The sequence below is a fragment of the Alexandromys fortis genome, unplaced genomic scaffold (genome assembly GCF_014885135.2).
Source record: "Alexandromys fortis isolate MF-2015 unplaced genomic scaffold, M_Fortis_MF-2015_v1.1 scaffold_7, whole genome shotgun sequence".
In the NCBI taxonomy this organism is placed as follows: Eukaryota; Metazoa; Chordata; class Mammalia; order Rodentia; family Cricetidae; genus Alexandromys; species Alexandromys fortis.
Window position 1 is genome coordinate 11,076,029 of NW_026067920.1, and position 12,582 is coordinate 11,088,610.

At 50.3% G+C, this 12,582-nt stretch overlaps 1 protein-coding gene across 4 annotated transcripts in view; it reads right to left on the bottom strand.

Annotated features, from left to right (window-relative positions):
- Tns3 (tensin 3) overlaps positions 1-8,228 on the bottom strand; it is a 238,813-nt gene extending 230,585 nt beyond the window's left edge. For 3 of the 4 annotated variants that reach the window (XM_050140797.1, XM_050140796.1, XM_050140795.1), the window contains exon 1: positions 8,118-8,228. The gene's annotated coding sequence lies outside the window, so the exon portion shown is untranslated. Of the gene's footprint in view, positions 1-7,618; positions 7,756-8,117 lie in introns of those variants that run through there. The other variant, XM_050140800.1, reaches the window with a different exon arrangement.
- Between the last annotated feature and the right edge of the window lie 4,354 nt (positions 8,229-12,582).

The following is a 12,582-nucleotide window of genomic DNA, read 5'->3' on the forward strand; positions in this document are numbered from 1 at the left end:
TGCTCGTGCTGGGAAAGGTGCCTGCGATTCTGGTGCAGTGTGTTCCAAGGGGCACGGGAGACCATTTATTGACACTCCTGACTTGGAATTGTGAATGCATTCTTAGAGGGTAAAAATTAACCAGCACCAGCCCTAAGAGTGTTGTGGTGGTGCTCTTGCTGCTGGTCCCAGCGAGCTCCTCATACTGATGAGAAAAGTTGCCTCCTCCCAGCGACTCGGGCCTCCAGCGCCATTCATGAAGGCCAGACCCGAGCAAGCGAGGCTCTGCATTACTCCTTCCAAATCTCAGCTGAGGTAACCCTGTGTAATTGCACTCATAGATCATAAGTGCTGGCATGTGGTTCCCAGACTGAACCATTTATCCAAATTAAAACCATTCTCCTGAAACAAAGTTAGACCCTTCTAATTGAAAATAAAACCAAGCAGCCCTAAAGGTGCTTGCTTAGGCTGGTGTTCTCTCTCTCTCTCTCTCTCTCTCTCTCTCTCTCTCTCTCTCTCTCTCTCCATTCTTCCCTCTTTCCTATTCTATTAATCACCAAGTTTATGCCGTCTGTCAAAACAGCTTGGCGAGAGTACTCCTTCATCCTTTCCCTGCAGGCCCAGGCTTTACCCTGTGGATGCCGACCAAGAGCCTGAAAACAGCGGTGGACAGTGATAAGTCGGTGATCACACAGTGTCTTAGCTGCAGTTCGACCAGGTCAAGGAGCTCCAGAGAGCTGTGGTCGGCGGCTTCTGGGTGTCTGACAGAAGACCAGAAAGCAGGAACAACACGGTCACGTCCACAGTAGCATTATCTCTCACCACCCAGAGAGGGGAGCACTTTTAGTACCACTAGCTGACATCTGGACCAGCAAACCATGCTGGATACACAGTGGGATGCTAGGAAGTCTGAAGAAGCAAGGAGTGGGGGGGGTGGGGACGAAGAAAAGTTGGCATGCAATATGACACAGATGACCATTCCGGGCATTGTGCTACGTGAAATAAGGCAGACATAGGAGAAATGCTAGGTGTTTCTGCTTCCAGGAGGATCACAGGACAGCCCAGCTCATGGGGACAGAAAGAAGAATGGCAGTTGCCAAGAACTGGGGGAGAGAAACAGGGGGCGAATATAGGTTTACAGGATACAGAGTACAGAGTTCTGGAGACCCTGGGTGCAGATGGCTGCACAGCAATGGGAAGGCACCGAGAAGCAATGAGCTATATTTGAATGGTTAAAATGCTAACATGGATTTTCTCACGGTGAAGAAGAAAGTTTCAGTTCTCTTATCTCAACCTACCAGTAAAGCTTCCCAGGAACATGACTAGCCAAATCTGTCCAAAAAAAATTCTACGTGCAAAGATAGACTCCAGTCATGACCAACAGACAAATAGGTAAGCCCCACTAACCACGGTGTACGCAGACTGTCAACAGAAGTCCTATCGGGACAGTTATTTTCAGAGGGGAAAATGCGTGAGCTGCCACCGTGTTTTTAAATGCAGGCTATAAAATAAAGTAAATAGAAGGAGCTGAGCTTGGCCAATTCAAAAAGCTCAGGAAACACAAGGCTCCCACAACCAGACTCCAGAATTGCTGTGACTTGCATTTTAAACATCTCCACAAGGGCCCAGTGCGTGAAAGGATTGGTCTCCAGATTGCAGTGGATACCTCCATCAGGAGCTGGTAGAACCTTCAGGAGACTGAGGTGAGGGCATTAGGTCAAGAGGGGTGTGTCCTCAAAGGGGCTATTGGGGCCTTTTCTCTTTCGCTGCTTCCTGCTTGCCGGACCTGAACGCCCTACCATGATGCTTCTCTCTTGCCGTGGGACTAACAGCAAAGAAGCCAAACTGACCATTTGGCGGAGGTCTGGCCAAACGCTCCGACAGCAGAAGTCAACATTAAAGTTCTCCCTGGCACAGATCTTCCTGGGTGTGTTGAACCAATGACAGAAAGCTGTCTGGCAGAAGACATTGGCCCAGCTTCCTTAACATTCTTCTAACCTATCAAAGTCGACAATGAGGGCGGGTCCTATAAAAACTTAGTCAAAAAGCAGCAAGAGAACAAAAACACATCCATTACCTCAAGGTCCATTACATCACATTCCCAACCAGCCCGAGTGAGGGCCCATCTCCCATGCACACACAAAGCAGGCCTTTCCTCCACCCCCAGCACCTGACTCTACAGGTGTTTCCAGGAGAGTCAAACTGGACACTCCTGTCCCATCCTCTGTCACGCTGACCTCCGTGTGTAAACCCATCTCCCCTTCCAGACAGGGATCTGGTAACACACCCCATTCAGGAGCAGGCAGGCCGCTTTTTGGACCCATTTGGCACAGGGAATTTAGCAGGACACAAAGAGGATTGGACCTGAAGCCAGCAAGCAGCAAGAGTCATGGTCACCAGGCACCTTGCCCTCTCAGAGTGCCTGGACTCCAGAAGAGAACTGCTGAGGTCTGGCGTTTTGCTTCAGGTCTGTGAGATGCCAGAGGCTGATCTGTTTAGTTCCCTGTGCACATTTCTGATTTACTTTCAAAATGGCCAGTACAGTGTGGGTGAGTAAAGACGCGGCTAAGAAAGGTGATGGATTACTAAAGTAGAGAGGAACGCCAGAACCAGGCCGAGGGAGGCCTTTGTTCTGGAAGGAATGTGCACAGGCTCAGACACCCTGGCTAATGGCCCAGTGTGGCCCCAGGGCTGCCTGCCTGCCCGCCGGCAGGCCAGATGTGGGCCTGCACAGTTTATTGTGGGCCCGCAGTGAGGCAGCAAGCTGCAGCTGTGCTCCAAAATAATGAGGAGAACCGGGATTCCTGAACCCTCTGGCGGGAAATAACAGGCCCCTGTGAGCCTGGAGGAGGCCCGGCTCTCCTGTAAAAAGAGAAGCAACCTACAAGGCCCTGCCCACAATTCCAGGGTGATTTCTTTTCATCTCCCAACTACTGGATTCTGATACATTAAAAGCATCAGGACTTGGTCCCTATTTCTCCTAACAGTTCCAATAAAAAAATAAGAATAAAATAAATAATAAAAACTCCACACAAGGGCTGGAGAGATGGCTCAGAGGCTGAAGCACTCACTTTTGCAAGAGACCTGAGTTCTGGTCCAGTCCCACACTGTGTGGCCTACAACCACACGGTTGTACATGCACATGTTGCACATAAATTCATGTTGGTAAACACTTATACATAGACAACGAAAATAGGTGCTTTAAATAAGTAAAAAAAATACAACCTGCATGAGACGTTCTACCAACTGTCTGCTAAAGAGGCAATAATTTCATCTACTTGGAAGTATCCCCTGGTCTACGGAGCGTGGCTTGCCTCTCAGGCATCAGCAGGCACCTAGACTAAAACTTGCTGGGCCCTCCTTGGGAAGCTGGAAATCTGAATTGCCAAAGATATCTTCTAATATCTTTGAAACAGAAACAAGGCCAGGCTGTAAGGGCGTGTGGCTGTGATTATCTCTCTCCAAAGAGAAAAGGAAGAGGAAGACCCAGTAACTTAACGTGCCATAATTAGAGCTGAAAGGAAGGAAGAGAGCTGTAAAGAAAAGCTGGCCTCGGTGGCCGAGGAAGCAGCTGGGACCAGAGTTCTGGCAGCAGCAGCTGAGCCAAGCCGGTCCATTCAAGCCGGGTGAGGCAGCCTTCCCAGAGGCTGAGGAAGCCCCTCCTCAGAGCAAGCACACCAAGAACTGCAGACACTGGACTCGTGGAGAAACTGCCATCGCTGGTGTGGGCAGATTGCTGACACTCGCTGACACTGACACTTGCTGTCTCTTCTAGAAAATGGAGAAAAATCAGCCTATGGGAGAGGGAGAAGCAAGCACAAGCCACAAGCACCGGGGAATGAGACGCTCCCACGCTCCCCAGCTTGGGGTAGACACAGAGATAAAGGTCCAAACCTGTTGGTTGACGCTTGCAAGGAGTGCCTGGACCGCCTCGACCAGGTGTTCCACAGGGGAAACTTTCCCAGATCAGTGGCATAATGCTTTCAGCATATCTTTCATTACGGTTACCCACTTGAGACAAAACACATAAAAGCCAACCTTATTGCTTTCTTTTTAAAAGATCGGTATACATTTTAGGAACCTACAGATCATTATGATGACCCTCAAGAAGTGCCACTGCGGATCAGCAAGATGGCTCAGCAGGTGTGAGTGTCTGCCTGATGAGCTGAGATCAGTCCCTGGGATCTACGTGATGGAAGGTGAGAACTGACTTCATTCAGCAAGGTGTCCTCTCGCCTTCACACACAGACCACGAAACACACGGGAATGCACACACGCCTCATACAGAATAAGTAAGTAAATAATTAAACAGTTAAAAAAAGAAAAATGACCCCCTTCATGACACACTGGAGCATTCCAGGGGCTCCTAACCTGTGCTGTCTTTCATCTCCTAAGCAAGATGGCCCCCCATTGAGTCCCCTTTCTTCACTGCTTTCCCATGTGGTAAAAGCAGTCCCCACTGGGCATCTGTGCTACCCTACAAGGAGCCTTAAACATGGTTGCACTGAGGACAGTTTCAAAATAGGAACCAGAGCCAGGCATGGAGGCTCATGTCTGTAATTCCAGCTCTTTGGGAGGCCGAGGCAGCAGGATCATTTGAGCTATGTAGCAAGATCAAAACACATATATAAACAAAATAGATAGAGGCCTAGCGATGCTCTGAGAAAGCAGTGAGCCATACAAAAGTCTGTACCACAGGAAGAGCTGACAAAGACACTGAGGGCCACCCCAGGGACTCTGAGCTATGCACTATAGTCGCGACAGCAGACACGCCCAAAGACTTCAAAAGAAAGTCCCAAGAAACTTGGAAATGTGCATCTGCTACTTTTACAAGAAACAGGCATCAAGAAAGTCAATGTCCCCGTTCCCAAGCAGCACTCAACAAACTAGACATGCTCGGAACATGGGGACAGATATGACAAAATAGGATCCCACGCTTGTGCTCAGTAAGAGAATGGATGCATGCACCTTGTCTTGGGGTTTACTTTGTTTAATTTCTTCTGTAGTCCTGGTGATGGAACCCAAGCTCTCATAGGCTACAGAAATACTCCACCTAAAGATACACTCCATCCTTGGGGGCGGGGGAAATAAAGTCTGTACTTCCTCTCGCTCATTCACCATAAGGAATTTAGACAGCGGTTCCACGTGGAGGAAAACCCAGTGAATACACATCTGCTTCACTATGTACCTTAGACGTTAACTGTGCTCTGGCAGATAACGCTCTCTACTCAGTGAGAAGCAAACGGTGGCTATCAGTTAACCAAACGCCTACTTAGGCAGTGAACCTAATCCCCTTATTCTAGACAAGCAGAAATGGCAGCAAAGGACTCTGAGTAAATGAGGTTCACTATGGCATTAGGTCACTGCTGGCAGGTTTCTTTCCAGGTGAGCCAAAGACCCACCTGTTCCCCCCACTGCTTTTCACGGTCCTACAAGAAGGAGGGCCAGGGTGAGTGCACATTTTAAAGAACTGTTGCCTAGACCCAACGTGTTGTCCATCCAGACCCACCAGACTCCACCCAGGCGCAAAAAAAAAAAAAAAAAAAAAAAAAAAAAAAAAACAAACCTAGAAAACATATGCTAAGCAGTCTATTGGAGCCCCTGTGTAGAGTCGTTGGCATGGGTACCACTGAGACACTCAGTGGGCAACGCCCCTGGCCACCTGGCAGGGGGCATGGTCCTATAAAGAACATTCTGTTTGCAAAAAGAAATACCAACAGCTTTTGCTAGTAGCACCCGGCCCTCCCCACGTCCAAGTTCAAACACAAGGTCAAAACAGGCTTGAAAGTGCCCTCACAGCAGGTTGATCCTAAGCAACAAAACAAAGATCCAGGGGCAGGTCCACAAGCACCAGGGACAGGTCACAAGCACCAGGGACAGGTCACAAGCAGACAGACCACAAGTAGCTCCAGGGCTTTGGAAATTTGCTTGCAATTTTCCTCATCTGTAAAATGGATCCTTGTGCCCTGGGCAGATAGACGCTGAGACTGCCAGGCAGAGGCTCAGATGTCTTCTCCCCCATTAGGTTTCTTTCAAGCCACCTTCTTGTATTATGGCCCCCTTCCCAGGTTAAGGCTCTGCCCCAGGCAACCACACCCATAGCGCCTCCTGCAGCCTCCTGCAGCCTCCTGCAGCCTCCTGCAGCACAGTAACATATTTTGACCTTGTGAACTTTAGATACAGAGTCAACATTTGCAAGTAACTCAATTTCAAAGCACAGCAGGCCAGAGAACCACTTTGGGAAAAACTAATCAATTTGCATTCAGAGCGTGGTGTTCCCAGAAGCAACTACTTTTCTATCTTCTTAGTGGCTATGACTTGTATAGAAATAACTCAGGTGCTGCCATCGAAAGCGTTAGCAGCCTCAGCAGAGGAGCTAGCCTCAGTGGAGGAAGCCTTGTCTGAACAAGCGTTCAAATCCAATTGACGGAGGAGCAGAGGCAGCCCACCTGCAGGAGCAGGGCAGCAGAGACCCCAGACATTCTCTCCCAGAATCCCAGCAACCCCGCCACACTTCAACATCATGAACGGGACGCTAGGCATTTCTTTGCCCATCTGCGAAATGGAGTGATAATCCCACTTCCTTCCAAGAGTCCCACGGGTGAAATGAGATGAAAACACGCAGAGTGTAGGACCCTCAGCCACCAGTCTTTACTGCCTTTCTATCACTCTGGGGGGGTCACCATGACTTTCTCTGAGGTCTGGTTTCTTGCCAGTTACCCCAGTTAGCTTCCTGGTACCCGGTAAAAGCACCTCCCTGCACTTCCCCCCACCTCACCCACACACATATATAGGCATTCTCTAATACACACTCGGAGTTCTGACCTCCTCCATCTTCCAGTCAACCCCACCCCCTTCCTGAGCCTCAAGGTCTCACACAGAAAAACCTTTCTTAATACTTGTTGATTGATTTGCAAATATAACCTCATAGGCCTCAAAGAGGGAGGCACCGAAATCACAAGGACGACACTCAAATCTCAATTAAAAGGCAAAAAACTAAAAGCACTTTAAAAGAGAATGAATATGAACAGAGCAAAGCCTCAAGGAAATGTATCAAATGTCAAGAGTTAGTTCTGATGGGCCGGCTATATAATATTAATAGAGTCACTTCTGTATTCCCAGCTTGGGGTGTGTTTTTAAAGCTCTATTCTGGGCAGGAGGCACACCTCAGAAAACAAAAGTTGGAGTGGGCTTAGACAGTGCCTGGGGCATCCCAATCAGTTGTGATCACCCTCGACAGTGCGGTCGGCTGGCCCCACGCCCTAGATGGAACTTTTTGTATTCAGTCACGCTAGGGAGTCCGGATCACCTGCTGGCACCAGCCAGAATGCCAGTGGGGGAAGGACGGGGTTCAAGGTCTCTTCCCGCAGCGTGGACTTTCAAATCAGTTCAAATGAATGTCTTCTGGGGGCAGAACACAACACCGCAGCAAAGCGACCCGGGGGCCCAGGACCCTCCCTTTTACTTGTCAGCTACAACGCCCGCGTGCCAGGAGGCACGTGTCACAGGTGGCCCCCAGGGCTGCGCCTGCACCCGTACTCCGACTGATGGGAACTCCGACTGATGGGGAATGGCGCGGTGGGACCCCTGCCTCCCCAGCAACCGAAAGGAAAGAGAAAGAGACGCGCAGGGCACTTGCCTGGAAAAGGCGGGAGTAAAGTTCTGAGATATCCCATTGCAGCCCCAAGCGACTCTCCGTCGCCCCGTCCCTAACAGTCTCAGGGAGCAAAGTCCGCTGGGCCGAGGCGACGATAGAGCTGCTCCGCCCCTGCCCGCCTAGGAAGGCGCCAGCGGCCCGGACCCTGCCGGCCCGCGCCCCAGCCGCGTCCCCAGCCCTGCTCAGCTCTGGCAAGCCGGCCCGCGCCACGTCCTTTCCCCGGGGACTTGGCTGAGCCCCAGTCCCCGGATCGCCGCAGACCCCGTGGCCATGCCCAGCTCTGGATCTCGAATGCCTTTCCCGGGTGCTCCCCGCGCCCTGTCTCCGCACCCTCAACTGTCTCCGTGCCCAGATCTGGTGCCTGCTCGTCTGCTTCCCAGCTGCAAGACCCCGCACTCCCAGGCTCTGGAACCCAACCGGGGCCCCAAACAAAGAATGTGGCGGCGCGTGGCCGCCCCTGCCCTGCTCCCGGCCCGGGTACCTGGGCGAACCCGCAGCGCGATCCGGCGGGGCGATGGCCGAAGCGAGGCAGGGCTCCGAGCTGCTCGCGGGCGGGCCCGTCCTCCTGGCTGGCCGCCCGCGCCCGCCGCAGGGCCCCCTCGAGGCGGCTCGGGCAATCGCCACGGACGGCCCGCGCACCGGGGCCCTGCCGGTCACCTGGTCTCATCACCCTAACAATGTCCTGCGCTTCAGGGGCTGGACCCCCTCCCCGCCCCCCAGGGTTCCAGACCAGAAGGACGAGCTCTTAAAACACCCTCCCACCTCGCTGGCTTCCCTAAGCACCTCGGGGGGCCCAACACTTTAGAGACTCATCAGTTCCAAGTGCACCTGGAGAGGGAGGTTCGAGTCCCATTCCTGCAAAACCAGTTTATTCTTTCATTCAGTGTTCAGTGTGTTGTGCCTGCCGGGACCTACAGTACCCTCCGGTGGCTTATATCTAGTGGGGGCCACACACATATAAAACAGCAGTCTTTACAGGACAGCTCAGGATACTTCAACAGCCCCTGCAGGGTCCCAAATCCACACGGGGGTGGAAGCTGGCTAGAAGTCCCTTGATTTCTTCAAATGAACCTAGTAGGAGAAGGCAAGGTTGAAGCAAGCCAGAAACCCAGAAGAAGATCCCCTGAATAGCCTTTCTCAGATGAGGGCATACCAATAGACTGTCCATTCCTAAGATTCAAGTAGCTCGGCCTCTGTCCCAGATTTCTCACTGTGAACTATAAGGGACAGCATGCTATTTTATAGTCTAACACTTCTACAGAAATGAGATGTACTGTACCTCCCTAGAGATCACAAAGGAGCTTCCATCAGTTTCAAATGGATACCAGCAGCTCTTGTTATCTCTGATACTGTTCCAAGAACACGCTCAGGGTAGTAGCCTTACATCTTGCAAAAGAAAGCAAACGTAGCATCTGCGGGGCACAACAACTCTGAGGGTTCTACCCAGAGCCCGGTAAGGACACTGCCTGATGCCAAGGTACCAAGAATTGTCCTTCTTGCCCTATTGTGCCTTCAAAGAAAACCGGGCTCATCAGGAATGCTGGGAAAGCAGAACTCTTATTTTCAGCACAGCCTTCATCTGAAACCCTGGATCCAAAGGGAACCTGCTGAAACCCATTTCATCTGTGAGAACGTGGAGCCCGGGCCACACTCTGTTTCCCCCTCCACCAGGCAAACAGGTGTGAGACCTTCAAGGTTTGAGAAAGCTCTGGGAAATGGCCCTGTCTTCAGGAGAAGAATTTGTTCATTAGTTCCCTGAGGCAAAGGATTCCCGGCAGGAGCCACAGGCCCAGCGGAATGAAGCAACTCTTCCTCCTGCCTCTAGGTGTCCAAGAGGTCATGAGGGAGACGCAGAATGCTTGGAAATGATCTTTTAGAAGAGGATAGGAAAGTGGTCACATCCATCCTGCCACACATGGGGGTGAAGTAGGGACTGTTTGCCCTTGGAACTGGCAGGAAAACACCCCCAAATCCTACTTAACTTGGCTAAGGTAATCCAACTGATTGGGATCAGAAACCATTCCAGATTCTGGGCTATTCCTTCAGGCTTTTTCCAATGGCCTACTCACTCCGGCCCTCTTATGAGTCACTGGGTTGCCTTGCTTGACCCTTGCTGCCTGAAGGACCGATTGCATTAACTCCACAAGGTGTTAAGACCACCCTTGATAAGAATATTGCTTGCTAGCTCAGAATGAGGAAGACTCCAGGCAAGGCTGGGGCTCTCCATCCCTCCAACAGAAGTCTTTCCTAAGATCTCCCTGCTCTGTTAGCCTTACCCAAACTAAATCGTCCCTGCCGTCAGTCCGTGTCCCTCACTGATGGGGTAGCCCCAGTGGGGTGAGGGTAGATATCCTAACTAGATCCTTGTTTCTGGACTAGTGACGTGGGGACTAGTGCATGTAATGCTCATTCTTACATTCATTGCTAGTGCTCAAAACACACACAGAAAAGGGAAGCTGGACTGTGTACCCCTGGGTACTCTATGTCAGGCTGTCTGTCAGCTCTCTGGTCAGATTGACCAAAGAAGCCTTGGCCTGGCCCATCCAGAGCTAAGTCCCATGGAGCCTCCACTTCACATGCCATGACTTTGAATTTCCAAAATCAAAAAAAAAAAAAAAAAAAGAAAGCGTTGAAAGACTCTGTTGCCCGAAACACACATACATGCTTCTCATAATAGCGTTTTGCCACCAGTTACCAGCCCAGACATGAGGCAACAACAATAGAANAAAAAAAAAAAAAAAAAAAGCATGAACAATTATCAGGAAAAGAGAGCATGTGTTTTTTCCATGTTAGCCCTACAAAAAAAATCTCAGATTTGAAAACAGAAGTGTCAAACCTACTTAGCTAAAGAAAAGCCTGCCAAGATGGCCCCTCCCTGCCAGTTCCTTCAGCAGGGGAGGGGCTGGTGAGGCTGGAACCACTGTGGTATTCCTTCCTTTCGCAGCCCTCCTCTGCCCCTCTGCGGCTTCCTTGACTCTTCCCAACCAGAGTCTGGAATATTCTTAGTAATTCTGTCTTTGCTATGAGGATTGTCCTCAGCAGGATAAAACCCTGATGATTTTTATTCGGAGATTGATGACGTGTATTTTCCTTATTGCTTCCCTTTTCACTGAAGATGGATGTTTTCCAAAGACCTACTGAATGGCAACAGGAGGCAGACACATGGCGGCAGCATCACTGGTGGTGCGGTGAAGCCGTCGGGTTTGAGTGTGAACACATGCCAAGGCTTGGCTTTCAGATGTCACGTCCTCTGAGAACTTCACTGAACCCTGTGCCCTTTCTCTTCTTCCTCTGTCTCCCCAAACATGCAGCTCCTCACCCACACTGGCCAATCCCAAACAGGATCACCTCACTTTTGCTTGTTTATTTATTTATTTATTTATTTATTTATTTATTCGGATTAAATTAAAAAAAAACAGGACCTCACTATGTAGCCCATACTGTTCTCAACTTAATAATTTTCTTGCCTCTGCCTCCCAAGTGTTGTTTTTACAGATGGGAAACACTACAGCCTGGCCTGACCCTTGTCTACATTATCTCTAGAACTTTCTACAGACCTATGGCCAGGTGTATGTGTAAACTTGAAAAGGACAATGGATGCACAAACTGCTAGACCAACATTATTTAGAAGCCTTTTTGAAGATGTCCCAAGTGCATCTTGGCATCTGGATCAGCACAGCGAGTAAGGACAGCCTTCCCCGATGCTGCTGTGCATCCTCCAGTCCCCTAAGGGCTGAGGAGGAACAAAAGACAGAAGAGCACACGTTCTCTCTTCTTGAGCTTGTGAATTCATGTTGTCCTGCCCCTGAACAGATTGCTTCTGGCTCTTACTACATCTTCCCTGGCTCTGTAGCTTGTGGGCAGCCGATGGTGGGGTTTCTTGGCCTCCATAGTCTAATACTAGCCGATCTCTGTAATAAATCCTGTCTTATAGATAAATTCTTTTGGTTCTATTTCCTGGGAAGCCTTGCTGATGTGGTACCATATTCCCTAAGCATGCATGAATGAGACAACATCTGCAACATGGATGCTAGGAGACAGATGCAGGCTCAGGGTGCTAGGAGACAGATGCAGGCTCGGGGTGCTAGGACACAGATGCAGGCTTGGGTGTTCAGTTTTCCTGAGACCTGGGCTCTGTTCCTGTCTGTGAATGGTGAGTGGTGAGTTTATGGATAAACCTTCATGGAGTTCTTGCCCTGGGGCAGTTCTATAATGCCCTCTGTTCCTGGATTGGATAGCCACAGGCAGAAAACACACCCTGAATGGAGTACAGTGAGTCACTCTGGGTGAATCTGAGATCTCGGACTCTTCCTGATGATGGAGGAGCCTTCACCATGACACTTCTGATAGATGCATGTTACCTTGGCTTGACAACTTCCAGTGATAGAATCTGTCCAGTTTTGTAAAAAACCAACCCATTCAATGAGTGTGGGGTGGCCTGCAGGGAAGACCTTTCTAAGAAAGGAGGCCACAACCTGTCTCCCCAAGGCTGTGCATCAGAAAAGGAAGAATACTGCGGAAAGATCTATCAAGCAGCAGGCTAAGAAGCGAGCCTGTGTTGGGTAGACATGTTGGACAGAACATGGTTGGAGGAGGGAGAATGTACATGGCATGAGAAGAGAGCCTCCTCCAGGTGTGGGCACTGAGCCTGTGCCAGGGAGGGAGGATGGGTCCAGAAGGGTTTGGAACAGGAGTAAAGGACTAGCATAAAAGTGAGCCCCCATGGGAGCCGACTGGGAACACGGGCTGTATGTTACATGATTCAGTACAGAGAAAGACTCAGGTGGGAACCAGGTAGCAGCATTGCTAAGCTCATTGCTATTAATCCAGAAACACTTGAGTAAGAATCATGAGCCATATCACAGGCACCTCTGATTTTTCTATTTCTCCTATGGTTCTGGGAATGGAACCCAGGGCCTTGGATTACCTGGGTAGCAAGGGCAAGC